Here is a 17,428-nt window from a genome sequence, read left to right as displayed (position 1 = left end):
TGACATTTATACAGCACACAAGTGGAAATTAAATTTCCAGTACTAGGCATATGGTCAGAAAATATTTTGTTATTCCAGACCAACTATGAAATGAATGATTTTGAAAACTTTCTATATACATAAAAACTATTTTATATTATATACTGAAAAAAGAACAAAAATGACAACATACCTTGATTAAATTCTTGTAAATTGTATATATGCATTTGATATGGACAAAAGATAATACATGAATTGAAAGAGATATAGAGTAAATTTTTGGATTTTGTTCCCATAATAAATAGTTTTTTAAAAGGAAGGAAAAACTATTTGCCAAAGCAAAGTTCTTTTACTTCTTTGATGGTCAAAATTACTTCTCCACTATATTTGTTTTGTGAACACACACATCACCATCTTGTAAAATATTCCTGTATCTCCCAGAGTTGCAATAGCTGGATCAGAAAGCCAAAATTGAGTACACTTATGAAAATGAATCCATAGGAAAGCTGTAAGACATAAAACTTACCAAAATCTATATTTTCACAGCACTTTAATACTCTCTAATAGGCTTATAAAAATACAAAATAAAATAAATTATAAAAATTTATTCACTGGGTAATAAGTAGGCTTTGACACTATACAATGCTATCCCCTATTCAGAGAAAGGGAGACACTGGCATGACCATGAAACTGTGGTCTCCTTCCTTTTCTAAGTATGGTTCCGTGAGGATCTAATGTATCATGTCTAAAAATTCCACAAAGATTGTTTTAAGAACATCATTTTAAAAACATGTTTACTTTCTATCTTTGTGAAAAATGTCTATTTTATGGTAATATTTTTTAGGTATTTTCAATTAAAATATCATAGAATTATATAACATGCTGACAATTTCATTTCCAAAATGGAGCCTTTATTTTTTAGTACACTTACTACCCCAATTGCTCTCTCTTTCACACATCTGGAATATCAGCGCTCTCTTCATACCGCTTACCTAACTTTGTGTTAACAACCATAAGTATAAGCTAATAGAAAAAGGCTTGAGTTAAAACTTTATATTCTATTTTTTATTCTGTCACTGAATCAGTAAGTGTTCCAATTCTGGTAAAGAAATGTTTGCAAATTAATGTTGCTGTTCAAACAATGGGCTTTACTTGGCTGACAGCCATTATCAACACAGTTTTCTCCACTAGTCATTTAGCCAGATTTCCAACAAAGAATATTTTAGTCATTGGTGATATGGGGCTAGCCAAATGGAATTAGACCTAAAAAACTTAGTGTGTGGCAATACAGTCTAATGATTTTATGGCTACACCCTTCATGTAAGTAGATCCAGTTCTATTTACTACTTTTTTTTGTTCTTCTGTTCTCCTCCCTGCCCCTTTCACAGCCCCAGTCTGGTCTTTCAACTGTGAACATGTTGATTTTAGGTGACAAGAAATGTTTAACCTGTGCCTTATAACTGACATATAAAGTATGGTCCAAACCAAGATGCTTTTGAAAGTGAAAGGCAGAGTTATTAATAATTACCTGAGGACAACTGGTCTGAACTGGACTGGACTGGCCCAGACAAATTGAGATACATATGGTTGCCCTGCCTTTGTGGTTCCTCTGCCACATGGGCTTCAAATTCTCCAGTGCAGCCCCTGATAATGTTTCAACACCAAAAAACAAAACAAAGCCAAATAACAACAAAACACCTGCAACACTTTGAAGTACTGAGTCTCCAAAGTTAGATATCAATCCCACAAAAGAATGCCCAGGCTAGAATTATTGCTTATGTTGACTTTAACAGAAAAAAAGACACAAGTTGTGTTTCTTAGCTTTTCTAGTTAATTAGGTGATATAAATATTTATAATTCAATAGGTGCTGTGCTTCACCCCAGATGGTACCAAAATGCCATTAGAAACTCAATGTTGTTTTTCATCTAGTTATTCATTAAAAGAAGATAGTCATTTTATTTAAATGACTCTTTTTAAGAGAACAACATCTGAGGTATTTGCTAGCACAGGCTTCTTGCTAAGCTTTACTTTATTCCATACAAGACGATGAAAGGGCTTGCTAGTATTCTATAATTTAATAACATCATTTGGATCTTTTTTTTTCCTCATTCAATTTCAGAACTTAGGGAAACCAGTGGAGGAATGTGGCTAATTATAAAAGACCAACAGTATGTGGCCTTGTGTCGAAATTGGTAAGACTGTGCCTTAGGGGAGATAGAGTCTTCTCTTGTCTAAGAGATAAGTGTTTAACTCTCAATAACCTGGGAAGAGTATAAGTTGACATGACTTAGAAAGTCACTGGCATTTCAATGACTTTATGGAGTACCTTGGCAGGAAAGTCTCCCAATTGCTCTGCTATAATAGTTCTACAGAAGAATCAGAAAGCAACTTTAATTTTACAAAAAAAGTGATGGAATAAAAGACTTAAAAAGACTGGGAAAATGGAGATCCCAAAAGAAAGAAAGGTGCATTCCTAGCTCCTAAGCAAAATCTTCCAGTATTTTCTCTATGTCTGGAAGTTTTAGAGTGAGTCAAGTATTATGAGTTAAAACTTACGATGGACAAAGAAAACTAAGCAGTATGCAAAGTCTGGAAGGGGAGGACATAGAACAGAACCTTATGACCCCAGACGCTTCATTGTGAGAAGGAGGAGGCATCCTGTCCCAGGAAGTAGTATTCTGGGAAAACATTCGCCTTAAGCTTAGCCACTATAAATAATATGATTTACAAAAACAAAACTTGACAAATTGGAAACTGGAGGTTTTAAGAGAAAGAGGGTTGTCTGCCCGTTTCATATCACACCGCTTAATGCTACCAAATACGTCTTTGATAATCATTAAATTTCCTAAGAGGTCATGAATAAGTGTACTTGCAAAATACAGTGGAATATGGGAAAAGATCGTTCACTGTTGATATTCCCAGGTTTAACACATATATGAAACAAAATGAGAATACTGATAAAAATTTTAATTTGGGGTTGTTTACAAAAGCAACAGTCGGCACAAAAATGAGTCTCTGTATGCCACTACCTTTGTTTAGGGGCCTAACAAAAAATGGGACAGATAGAATGGGTGTAAGGGCTTCCTCTTTAGCACAATTGGTGAATTGACCAAAATCAGCACTGGGATCATAGTTCAGAGCTAGTTTAAGATCTTATCCACATCTAAGCCCTGGAGACTCCTAACTTTGCATCCTGAAATATGCCTTTCTTTCAAGTCCCAGAGCCATTATTCAATTTCAGCAATGCCTGATACCTCTCCTGACCAATTTCAGACACTTACTACCTACTCTCCTGCCTCACATTACATTTTCATTCTGTCAGATCAGCTAGTCCTGCTTATACTAATCATACTAAAGCAGAGTTCTTACAATTTCACTCCCATAATTAGAAACATGGAATGTTTCTGTTTCCTAATAAATTAAATATAATTTCTCAACCTGGAATGGAACACTTGGTACAGCAACACCCAAACCTTTCTTCTAACCTTACTTGCCACACAATTCCAACCAAACTCAATTCTCCAACGCATGCAATAGCTTCCAGTATCTCTTGCCTTCTTTCATGTTCCACTTCCTCATTTTTACTTATAGATTACTGACACATCCTAAGATAGTTTCAAAATCATTTAGTTACTTCTTTAAAGGTAACTTCCCCTTCTTAAAAACAAGACAACAGGCCCCAAATGGAGCTACTTATGCTAAGCCCCACATCACCAAACCAAGACTTAATTATAGTTTCACCTCTCCCAGAGGAATCTTACACCAGTCAATTAGGAATCTCCTGATTAGAAGCAGTGAGGAAATCTGCCCGATAGACCCTGCCAGCCGCTGAAGGAAAGTTACCTTGCGATAACCAACCAACATTTGCCTCGTAGAACTTTCTTGCTCCTGTTACCTATCGCCTATAAAAGTCTTTGATTTTGTGCAGCTTGTCAGAGCTCCTTTCTATCCACCAGATTGGATGCTGCTTGATTCAAATTAATTTCTGCTCAAATAAACTTGAAAAATTTTTAATATGCACCAGTTTATCTTTTAACGTCCTAAAAGCAGTTCATAGCTTCCTGGTTTGAATATGTATTCTGCTGATTCCTAACTCCTTACAGTCTTCTTTGATTTATAAAAAAGCTGTGCTTTTATTTTAGGAATATATTCTTGAAGCAAAAGGTCTGTGTCTTATCCTAAGCCCATGCTGAGCATAATTTTAGAAATTGTTTTGTTTTTTAATTAAATTACCAAATTTTCATTTAACTAAAAAATTATTAGAATATGGACACATGATACTCACAGGTAGATTGAAAATTTGACTTAGTATGTTCATAGTTTAGTCAGTATATTTATTGTTTATTATTAATAGAATGTTCCTACACTTTTTTGAAGAAAGCTATTAGATGTTGTGATTAAGGACAGCTTTAAAATCTAGCATTCTATGGCAGAAGATGTCAAATGACTATTTATTAAAAGTCTATGATTTGACAAGTGCTATTCTATGCAATGATGATATAGCATGCAACAAGACAGAAGTTTCCTTTGCTTACAGATGCTGCGTTCCAGTGAGGAAGACAGACAAAAAGTCAATAAGCAAACAAGATAGTTTCAGAGTGTAACAAGAGCTGTAAAGGAAATAAAGCAGAAATTAGAAAAACAGATACTATGAAATGAATTGAAAAGGAAAAAATATATACCTGCCTTGAGGTAGTCTGTTTTAATTAACAGTGTTTACTTTTTTCAGAATAATTATGATATGCTAGTTGAGAGACACAGCTAAAAAGATAGTTGTGCTTACATGTTGATGAAAATTAACTAGCTAAACTGGAATAGCACATAGTGAAATTTAGTATGTTATTAAGTGGAGATTGCAAAATTTTAAAAAATATCTTCATGCAATTATGGGATATGAGTTTGGAGTACCCAGTGAAACATCACACTAAAAGGTCATTCGTATAATAATCTGGAAACCCGTACAACTCATTACATTTCATGTATCATTATTGAAAAATTAGCAATATGTTGTAAGCTTTCTAAGATAGAGGAATAAAAATTATGGAGGAGTAGATGATTCAAAAGATCATTAGTGAACACCTCCAAGCTGAGTCAACTCCAGTTCTCTGGGGAACAAATATTATTACAAGACAACAACTGTTTGGAAGTAATATAGTGAAGTGTTCTTGATTCAGTAGCTAATAAAACCACAATTTCTATTTTGAAACCAACTCTGAAACTTGCCTGTGCTTTGTTTAAAAACCCTAAGAGATAAACACCCTCCAAAAAACAATATATATTAAAAGGGTGTAGAGATTATAAACAGTGGTTTTTCCTTCTAGTATATTCAAAGATATTATTGTATAAAGCAACAATAATAGCAACTTCTCCCAAAATATTTTAGTGGATTTACATTTACTGATTAGGGATGAATGTCACTCAATAAAACCAGTGAAGGTGCCTGGAGCTGATTTCCAATCCAGTAACTATTTCACTGCAAGAATACTGTGTTCTCAAGGGAAATGCTGGTTTTAAATTATTTATAAAATGTACAAAATAATTTTCATTTGAATCATTTGTTAAAGGAAAATGCAAAAAAAAAAAGTAACTTAAATTCAGGGCCCCTGTATTCATTTATTATTTTCACAAGTCATGTAACTTTCTTCCATGAACAAACACTGAAAATACTTAGCACACTGAGAGAGACACAGACCCGGCTTTAGACAGTTATGTATACAGATCTAACTATTGTTTGGTATTTTTCTAAATATATTATAAACATAGACATTTATATATATATAATATATAATCTTTAAACTCTTCTCCCCTCTCGCCTACCACTGCCTTCCAAAAATAGTTGACAGAAATAACTTTCATCGGCTGGTGCTAATCAATATGAAAGCTATGTGTTCTTACTTTATTTTAGATGCAGTGATATACTAGTAAAATTTTACACCTTACTGTCCTTATTTCTATTCTGTAGTTTCCTGCCCTCCTCGTTTATTAAATTGGCTCTTTATACAATATAAGATGAGCAGACACTGAACCAAGCAGTAATTTTCAAGAGACATTTTCATTGGTGAGCAGGACCTTTAAAAGTCAAGTGCAGTTAAGAAATCCTCCACCCTACACCTTACATGTAGCAAACACCTTTGAGGCACCCAAGGCTGTGTTCACTGTTTCAAGATATTCAAGATTTCCTTGGCTTTTTGGCCCTGGTTCACTGTTGCCACTTAAGTCCTGGATGTGACTCATCATAACAAATGACAGGAGGATAACAGAGCTTTATGATGATTGACTGACACAGCACACAGCAAGGATTGGAGAAGGGAGCAATTCCTCAGTGGGAGTTAGGGGAGAATTATGAAGAGAACTTTTCCTATTGTACACAGAGTTTGGTGACGACAACCGACATTCTAAACAAAATGTGGAGGGGGGATAGCAAATCTGAGAGACATTTAAAATGGGCTAGTAATAGGCTCTGGAGACTGATCAGATATACACGGTAAATAATTACCCAATTTGTTCTACGTCCTATCAATCATACTGTGACTCACAATATGAATCTGTCGTTCCAGGAGGGTTTACAGCCTCACTACCTTTCCCCGCTCACCTTACCAATTATCACCCCCGTAATGATGCATATTTACTTCTAATGTGCCTTCCTTTCTCTACTACACTTATTTTAGTTTTGGTTTTTCTGCACTATACAAATCATTCTTCCGCCACAACCATGCCCAACAGCTACACTGACCTCTCCCTTTTCTTTCTTTTCTTTCCTTTTTTTTTTTTTTTTTGCGGTACGTGGGCCTCTCACTGTTGTGGCCTCTCCCGTTGTGGAGCACAGGCTCCGGACGCGCAGGCTCCGGAGGCGCAGGCTCCGGACGCGCAGGCTCAGCGGCCACAGCTCACGGGCACAGCCGCTCTGCGGCATGTGGGATCTTCCCGGACCAGGGCCGAACCCGTGTCCCCTGCAACGGCAGGCAGACTCTCAACCACTGCGCCACCAGGGAAGCCCGACCTCTCCCTTTTCTTAAATCAAAGATCAAATAGAGTTTGTATCAGAACATGTACTGCCTTGTCAGTGATACTGCCATTCTCCTTGATATAACACTCTCTCCTTTCCCTTATTCCCTCTCTCTCACAAACTTCGGCCATTTCCTCCCCAAAACTGCATCTCCATTTATTCTTTTCACTTCTATCACTGCTCTCTCCCTGTCTGGGGTCTAGTTACTTCTAGGTGACTATAAGAGCTGCCTAGTAGAGCTCCCTGGCACCAAAATAAAGAGCTACCACTTGCTGAAAGTCACTATGCATCAGACTCTAAGCAGCACCCCTTTAAATCCTCATAACAAGCCCACTATCCCATCTTATGGATGAATAAAACGGCTGAACTCTTCCCATTACAGTATGAAAGAAGCACTGTTTAAATCAAAAGTCCAAACCATAAGTCTATGCTCTTTATACTAAATAAAGAACCATCACGCTTTCAAAGTATGTTGCACATCACTTCACAGTAAATTTGCAAGAATTCTTTTATTATATTATAAGGGGGAATAAAAAACAGAACAAAACAAAAGCAAACCCAGTATAGTGATACACGCCCTCTAGGAGAGTGATGTAATTCAACTTTTGAGTTGATGGATCTATTGTTTGAATAAAATAAAGAGATACTGTATATCACAGATAGACAAGGGTGAAACAAAAGGGGCATGCCTTCGCTCTGAATAATAGAAAGGTCAAACATGTTGGTTTCAGTAAACCAAGGAGCGGAATTTGTGAGAAAGTAATGGGCCTAATTCAGGGCCTATAAAAGGAAATTACCCATATGAAACTTCATGTGATGAGTAATAGCTCATGAATTCCCATAAAATGGCAGGTCTGGCATTAATTTCGAAATTACTTCTTGCTTGCTTTATAATTCTATTGTTTTCCCCAAATTTTTCCATAAGAAAAACAATTATATATGGCAATGTTGAGTTGGTGGTGATTTGCAGAAATCATCATAGATCTCAAATTGCTGTAAAGTGAGAAGAGCCTCGAATTCAGAGTGGTGGCAGGAGACAACAGAGCCTGGCACCTGGTGAACTGACTGCTTCTTTTCCTCTAAATATCATTAGAAGAAAGTGGCCCTTGGAGAAGTGTGTGTATGGTTAGGCCTTCTTATTACAGAGGAATGTGAATATTAAAGAGAAAGAGCATCCCAAGAGTTGCAGGAACTGGGTTTATCCAATTAAATTATTATTATACAAAAATATTTTTCATGCTCAAAATCCACAAAAACTCCCTTCCTCTCATATTGGATCCAATTTATTGGGCTCATTTTTTAACCTCTAGATAATCTATTTAACATTCTATTTGTTCATACGTTCATTCATTCATTCTCATTTCAATCAATAATCAATTGTTTTTATACAGATATTCACTTATTGCCTATATATGTACCTGCCCATATAGAACGAACTAGACATCTTCATATATGTTTCCACACTCCAAGTGTTCATTCTACCCCAGAAGTTCAGTTCTACAAACTGTCTTCTCATGATGCACCTGACCTTTCCTGTGCTTGCTTATGCATTTTTCAAGTTTCTTCCAAATGATTTTTTGGCACTAGGTTTAAATGGACTAAATGTACCAATTAAAAGGAAGAACATCAGATTCAATTAAAAAAGCATTCACCCTACAGCCATGAATAAAGATGAAATCTTGCCATTTGTGACAATAGGGATGGACACGGAGAGGATTATGCTTAGTGAATAAGTCAGACAGAAAAAGATAAATACTTTATGGTATCACTTATATGTGGAATCTAAAAAATAAAACACACTAGTAAGTATAACAAAAAAGAAACAGACTCACAGATATACAGAACAAACTAGTGGTTACCAGTAGGGAGAGGGAAGAAGGAGGGGAAAGATAGGGCTAGGGGATTAAGAGGCAAAACTACAATGTATAAAATAAATAACCTACAGGATATAATGTACAGCACAGATAATATAGCTAATACTTTAGATTAACTATAAATGGAATATAATCTAACAAATTTTGAATCACTATGTTATACACCTGAAACTAATATAATATTATAAATCAACTATACTTCAATAAAAAAAAAATTCAAATACAAAACCCAGAAGTTTTCTCAGGCTAATTGCAGAAGTGGAAGTGAGAGATTTGAAACAGGTGAAGGATTTGATACACCATTGTTAGCTTGAAGATGGACGTGGTCATGTGGAAAGGACCTGTGAATGACCTCTAGAAACTCCTTAGAAGCAAAAAGTTCATGACCTCAGTATTGAAACCGCAAGGAGCTAGATTCGATTCTGCCAACTCTATGGATGTGCTTCTAAGCAGATTCTTCCTCAGCTCCTCCTAATGAGAAGTCAGCCCTGAAGACATCTTGATTTCAGCCTTGTGACTGAGCGGAAAACCTAGCCACATCTTGTTGGACTTTTGATGTAGAAAATTAGGAGCTAATAAGTGAGTGTTGTTTTAAACTTCGAAATTTGTGGAAATTTATTATCTAGCATTAGAAAATACATACAAGGACTATTTAAGAAGCTACAATAGTACATTCATGCTTCTATAGGTTAAAATTTAATTCCAAGATTACAAAAATGAGTAATGTTCTTATATGTTCAACATCTTTTAACCTTTGGTCTTAATGGTTTTTAAATATTCATTAAAATATCTTATTATTCTACAGTAGGATACCTTTGAAAGCAATTAAATTTCCATATCATGTGTTATTAGTGTAGGAAAAGTGATTAATGTGCAATTACAACTCACGAAGGAACCACTCTCTAAATTACTCATAACCACTAGGAAACAACTTTGCCAACAATAAATCAGTGATCATTGCTGTTCAATAGGGGTCCATGTGCATAGAAAAGATGTAATCACAAAATAGATATACAATATATGGGAGAGGAGTGTTAATGAACATTCAATGTTAATGGATGTGTAACTGTAAATAGAAAAAACCACTTTTCAACCAACTGGGCTGAACACCAAAGTTCCTTTGAAATAGTTCCTTTAAAATGGGGACACTCGTGCAATAATTAGGAAACAACCATATTGGAAAAAGAAATTTTGAACAATGTGGAAAATCTGTACGGAAGATTTCTTTCCCCCTCTTTAGAACTGCAAATATCTACAAAACCCACTAGACTAATTATTGCAGAAGCCATATTTACATTTGAAAAAAGACCACATTTCCTGCAATTCCTAACCTAAACAAATTTGTGCAATAGTAATTAGGAACAGAAATTGAAAAGACAATTGTAATGCAGGTGCTAAAATCTAGGTAGTTGTAACCAAGATCTTATTCTTTAAGGAGCAGTTTCAGGGAAAAAGCATACACAATAATGCAAGAAGAGCAATTTTCAGAGAGCATATTAACTTTGCATCAGTAAAGGAAAGTCAAACACACAATTCAGGTTGGAGATGCTGAACCAGCATAAAGGGAAATGACCAGGATGGGATAATGGTTTCACCAGAAAAGAAAGATGAACAATGATCACCAAACTACCTAAAACTACTTACAATCTTCCTAATTTGCCATTTTAGTAGATTACATATGGCTGATTTCATAGTCTAGGTTTTTAATCTCAGTTCACCTTTAAGAGCAGCATCCAACTCAGCCATAAAAAAGAATGAATGCCATTTGCAGCAACATGGAGGGACCTAGGGACTATCATACTAAGTGAAGTAAGTCAGAAAGAGAAAGACATATATCATATGATATCACTTATATGTGGAATCTAAAATATGACACAAATGAACTTATCTACGTGACAGAAACAGACTCATAGACATAGAGAACAGATTTGTGGTTGCCAAGGGGAAGGGGAGGTGGGAGGGATGGACTGGGAGTTTGAGTTTAGCAGATATAAACTACTGTATACAGGATGGATATATAAGATATACAGGTCCTACTGTATAACACAGGGAAATATATTCAATATCCTGTGATAAACCATAATGGAAAAGAATATGAAAAAGAATGTATATATGTGTATAACGGAATCACTTTGCTGTACAGCAGAAATTAACACAACATTGTAAATCAACTATATGTCAATAAAATAAATTTTAAAAATAAATTTTTAAAAAGAGCAGCATTTAAGATAGATAACTAGGTTTTCTGGGCAGAGCTAGGGGAGGGTGTCTTTCAGCCAAAGTTGCAGACAATCAAAATCCGGGTCAAGAGCCAAATGGGAGACATAAAGGAAACCAAATCCAAAGTAGAGAGGAGAGACAAAATAGATCCTCAAGAGCACATTTAAAAAAGATCAGGAAGTCAAAACAGAGCCAAGGGAAGATGGCGGAAGAGCAAGACACGGAGATCACCCTCCTCCCCACAGATACACCAGAAATACATCTACACGTGGGACAACTCCTACAGAACACGTACTGGACGCTGGCAGAAGACCTCAGACCTCCCAAAAGGCAAGAAACCCCCCACGTACCTGGGTAGGGCAAAAGAAAAAAGAAACAACAGAGACAAAAGAATAGGGACGGCACCTGCACCAGTGGGAAGGAGCTGTGAAGGAGGAAAGCTTTCCACACACTAGGAAGCCCCTTCCCGGGCGGAGACTGCGGGTGGCGGAGGGGGAAAGCTTCGGAGCCACGGGGGAGAGCACAGCCACAGGGGTGCGGAGGGCAAAGCGGAGAGATTCCTGCACAGAGCATCAGTGCCGACCGGCACTCACCAACCCGAGAGGCTTGTCTGCTCACCCGCCGGGGCTGGCGGGGCCTGGAGTTGAGGCTCGGGCTTCGGTCGCAGCGCAGGGAGAGGACTGGGGTTGGCGGCGTGAATGCAGCCTGCAGGGGGTTAGTGCGCCACGGCTAGCCGGGAGGGAGTCAGGGGGAAAAGTCTGGACCTGCCGAAGAGGCAAGAGACTTTTTCTTACCTCTTTGTTTCCTGGTGCGCGAGGAGAAGGGATTAAGAGCGCCGCTTAAAGGAGCTCCAGAGACGGGCGCGAGCCGCGGCTACAAGCGCAGACCCCAGAGACGGGCATGAGACGCTAAGGCTGCTGCTGCCGCCACCAAGAAGCCTGTCTGCGAGCACAGGTCACTATCCACACCCCACTTCTGGGGAGCCTGTGCAGCCCGCCACTGCCAGGGTCCCAGGATCCAGGGACAACTTCCCCAGGAGAACGCACTGCGCGCCTCAGGCTGGTGCAACGTCACACCGGCCTCTGCCGCTGCAGGCTCGCCCCGCACTCCGTACCCCTCCCTTCCGCCCCCCCCCACCCGGCCTGAGTGATATTTAACCCCGTCCTGTCTGAGCGAAGAACAGACGCCCTGCGGCGACCTACCCGCAGAGGCGGGGCCAAATCCAAAGCTGAGACCCTGGGAGCTGTGAGAACATAGAAGAGAAAGGGAAATCTCTCCCAGCAGCCTCAGAAGCAGCGGATTAAAGCTCCACAATCAACTTGATGTCTGTGGAATACATGAATAGACAATGAATTATCCCAAATTGAGGAGGTGGACGTTGAGAGCAAGATTTATGCTGGATAGCTTTGCTTCCACCATTTGTCCTAGGGTTCTATATATCCGGTTTTTTGTTTGTTTTTTAATTTTTTTTCTTAATAATTATTTTTTTATTTTAATAACTTTATTATATTTTATTTTATCTTCTTTCTTTTTTTCCTTCCTTCCTTCCTCCCTCCCTCCCTCCTTTCTTTCTACTTCTACTAATTCTTTCTTTCTAATTTTTCTCCCTTTTATTCTGAGCCGTGTGGATGAAAGGCTCTTGGTGCTGCACCCAGGAGTCAGTGCTGTGCCTCTGAGGTGGGAGAGCCAACTTCAGGACACTGGCCCACAAGAGACCTCTCAGCTCCACATAATATCAAACGGTGAAAATTTCCCAGAGATCTCCATCTCAAGACCAGCACCCAGCTTCACTCAACGACCAGCAAGCTACAGTGCTGGATACCCTATGCCAAACAACTAGCAAGACAGGAACACAACCCCACCCATTAGCAGAGAGGCTGCCTAAAATCATAATAAGTCCACAGACACCCCAAAACACACCAACAGACGTGGACCTGCCCACCAGAAAGACAAGATCCAGCCTCATCCACCAGAACACAGGCACTAGTCCCCTCCACCAGGAAGCCTACACAACCCACTGAACCAACCTTAGCCACTGGGGACAGACACCAAAAACAACAGGAACTACGAACCTGCAGCCTGCAAAAAGGAGACCCCAAACACAGTAAGATAAGCAAAATGAGAAGACAGAAAAACACACAGCAGATGATGGAGCAAGATAAAAACCCACCAGACCTAACAAATGAAGAGGAAATAGGCAGTCTATCTGAAAAAGAATTCAGAATAATGATAGTAAATATGATCCAAAATCTTGGAAATAGAATGGACAAAATGCAAGAAACATTTAACAAGGACCTAGAAGAACTAAAGATGAAACAAACAACGATGAACAACACAATAAATGAAATTTAAAATACTCTAGATGGGATCAATAGCAGAATAACTGAGGCAGAAGAACGGATAAGTGACCTGGAGGATAAAATAGTGGAAATAACTACTGCAGAGCAGAATAAAGAAAAAAGAATGAAAAGAACTGAGGACAGTCTCAGAGACCTCTGAGACAACGTTAAACTCACCAACATTCAAATTATAGGGGTTCCAGAAAAAGAAGAGAAAAAGAAAGGGACTGAGAAGATATTTAAAGAGATTATAGTTGAAAACTTCCCTAATATGGGAAAGGAAATAGTTAATCAAGTCCAGGAAGCACAGAGAGTCCCATACAGGATAAATCCAAGGAGAAATATGCCAAGACACATATTAATCAAACTGTCAAATATTAAATACAAAGACAACATATTAAAACCAGCAAGGGAAAAGCAACAAATAACACACAAAGGAATCCCCATAAGGTTAACAGCTGATCTTTCAGCAGAAACTCTGCAAGCCAGAAGGGACTGGCAGGACATATTTAAAGCGATGAAGGAGAAAAACCTGCAACCAAGATTACTCTACCCAGCAAGGATCTCATTCAGACTTGATGGAGAAATTAAAACCTTTACAGACAAGCAAAAGCTGAGAGAGTTCAGCACCACCAAACCAGCTTTACAACAACTGCTAAAGGAACTTCTCTAGGCAAGAAGCACAAGAGAAGGAAAAGACCTACAATAAGGAACCCGAAACAATTAAGAAAATGGGAATAGGAACATACATATCAATAATTACCTTAAATGTAAATGGACTAAATGCTCCCACCAAAAGACACAGATTGGCTGAATGGATACAAAAACAAGACCCATATATATGCTGTCTACAAGAGACCCACTTCAGACCTAGAGACACATACAGACTGAAAGTAAGGGGATGGAACAAGATAGATAACTAGCCATATAGCCTTGGCCAAATTGCTTTACCTATCTTTGCCTCTGTTTCCTCACCTGTAAAACATTACCTAGTTTGCAGTGAGAGAAGCTAGCTCACAGAATGTAGTGAAGGTTTAATGAACTAATATTTGTGAAACATGTAGAAGAGCATCTGGCACAGCATAAGCACTGCATAAATGTATGCTACAATAATATTTCATACACTGGGAAAAAAGTTGATTAAAGTACGAATGCACTAACAAATGCATTAACAAATATTTTGATTGCCTGTTAGCTGGTAGACACCGTATCAGATGCTGTGAATGAAACAGTGCCAGATAGAGTCTATGTCCTCAAAACGCTTACAGTCTAGAATGGATTAGATTGATGAATAACAAAGAAATGGTAATATCATGTGAGAAATGCTCACAGGAAATTGTAAAACAGGAAACATAATAACTATTTCTAGGGTTGCCATGAAGTTTCTATGTGATAATTCCTGAAAATATTTTAGTACAATACTTGCCATACAGTAATGACTTAATAAAAGTTAGCTCTTATCCTTGTGTTACAGTCTTTTTTTTTTGTTTCATTCCATGCTCGTTTTACCACTGGAGCATGAGTTCTTCCGAGGAGTGGGGGAACCTCATCCTCAATCAACATTCAATATTTTTAAGACAAAATATGCCTGAAACTCTACTAAGTATTAAAGATATAAATATTAATAACACAGGGTTCTTGCTCTAGAGAGAAAGACAGACTTGTATATGTTTAAATTACAACATAGTGTGGTAAATACAAATGCAGTGACATAATCAATAAACTGTGGATGGGGCAATATTCCCTAAGGAAGAGAGAGGTTTCAAAGGATGTATTACCACATCTGGATCTTAAAATAAAGGTAAGACTTTTCCAGCTGCCAAGTGGAATGAAATGAACCATATAATGAAAAGATCTGATCAGGACCTCCTGTCATGAGACAACTCAGAATAGGAGGACCTTCAAGATGGCAGAGGAATAAGACGTGGAGATCACCTTCCTCCCCACAAATACATAAAAAATACGTCCAGATGTGGGACACCTACAGAACACCTACTGAAAGCTGGCAGAAGACCTCAGACTTCCCAAAAGACAAGAAACTCCCAATGTACCAGGCTGTGTGGCTGACAGGGTCTTGGTGCTCCAGCTGGGTGTCAGGCCTGAGCCTCTTAGGTGGGAGAGCTGAGTTCAGGACATTGGACCACCAAAGACCTCCCAGGCCCACATAATATCAAAGGGCGAAGGCTCTCCCAGAGATCTCCGTCTCAACCCTAAGACCCAGCTCCTCCTAATGACCAACAAGCTCCAGTGCTGGACACCCCATGCGAGACAACTAGCAAGACAGGAACAAAAACCCCACCCACTAGCAGAGAGGCTGCCTAATATCATAATAAGGTCACAGACCTCCCAAAACACACCACCGGATGCGGTCTTGCCCACAAGAAAGACAAGATCCAGCCTCATCCACCAAAACACAGGCACCAGTCCCCTCCGTTACGAAGCTTACACAACCCACTGAACCAACCTTACCCACTGCGACCAGACACCAAAAACAACGGGAACTACAAACCTGCAGCCTGTCAAAAGGAGACCCCAAACACAGCAAGTTAAGCAAAATGAGAGACAGAGAAATACACAGCAGATGAAGGAGCAAGGTAAAAATCCACCAGGCCAAACAAATGAAGAGGAAATAGGCAGACTACCTGAGAAAGAATTCAGAGTAATGATAGTAAAGATGATCCAAAATATTGGAAATAGAATGGAGAAAATAGAGGAGAAGTTTAACAAGGACCTAGAAGAACTAAAGACCAAATAAACAATGATGAACAACACAATAAATTAAATTAAAAATTCTCTAGATGGAATCAATAGAATAACTGAGGCAGAAGAATGGATAAGTGACCTGGAAGATAAAATAGTGGAAATAACTACTGCAGAGCAGAATAAAGAAAAAAGAATGAAAAGAATCGAGGACAATCTGAGACCTCTGGGACAACATTAAATGCACCAACATTCAAATTATAGGGGTCCCAGAAGAAAAGAGAAAAAGGAAGGGACTGAGAAAATATTTGAAATAGTCAAATCAAGTCCAGGAGAAACATGCCAAGACACATATTAATCAAACTATCAAAAATTAAATACAAAGAAAAAATATTGAAAGCAGCAAGGGAAAAGCAACAAATAAATACAAGGGAATCCCCATAAGGTTAATAGCTGATCTTTCAGCAGAAACTCTGCAAGCCAGAAGCAAGTGGCAGGACATATTTAAAGAGATGAAAGGGAAAAAACCACAACCAAGATTACTCTACCCAGCAAGGACCTCATTCAGATTTGATGGAGAAATTTAAACCTTTACAGTGAAGCAAAAGCTAAGAGAATTCAGCAGCACCAAACTAGCTTTACAACAAATGGTAAAGGAACTTCTCCAAGCAGGAAACACAAGAGAAGGAAAAGATCTACAAAAACAAACCCAAAACAATTAAGAAAATGGTAATAGGAACATACATATCAATAATTACCTTAAATGTAAATGGATTAAATGCTCCAACCGAAAGACATAGACTGGCTCAATGGATACAAAAACAAGACTCATCTATATGCTGTCTACAAGAGACCCACTGCAGACCTAGGGACACATACAGACTGAAAGTGAGGGTACAGAGAATGTTATTCCATGCAAATGGAAGTCAAAAGAAAGCTGGAGTAGAAATTCTCATATCAGACAAAATAGACTTTAAAATAAAGACTATTACAAGAGACAAAGAAGGACACTACATAATGATCAAGGGATCAATCCAAGAAGAAGATATAACAATTGTAAATATTTATGCACCCAACCTAGGATCACCTCAATACATAAGGCAAATGCTAACAGCCATAAAAGGGGAAATTGAGAGTAACACAATCAGAGTAGGGGACTTTAACACCCCACTTTCACCAATGGACAGATCAAGCAAAATGAAAATAAATAAGGAAACACAAGTTTAACACATTAAACAACATGGACCTAATTGATAATTATAGGACATTCTATCCAAAAACAACAGAATGTACTTTGTTCTCAAGTGCT

The 17,428-nt window shown here is 38.2% G+C and overlaps 1 pseudogene; it reads right to left on the bottom strand.

The window, feature by feature from the left end:
• LOC137202932 (proline-rich protein 13 pseudogene) overlaps positions 1-6,214 on the bottom strand; it is a 162,839-nt pseudogene extending 156,625 nt beyond the window's left edge.
• Positions 6,215-17,428: the final 11,214 nt, after the last annotated feature.

The sequence above is a fragment of the Pseudorca crassidens genome, chromosome 11 (assembly GCF_039906515.1).
Source record: "Pseudorca crassidens isolate mPseCra1 chromosome 11, mPseCra1.hap1, whole genome shotgun sequence".
NCBI lineage: Eukaryota > Metazoa > Chordata > Mammalia > Artiodactyla > Delphinidae > Pseudorca > Pseudorca crassidens.
The sequence above is the reverse complement of the archived record's forward strand: the minus strand, read 5'-3'. Positions and strand labels throughout refer to the sequence as shown.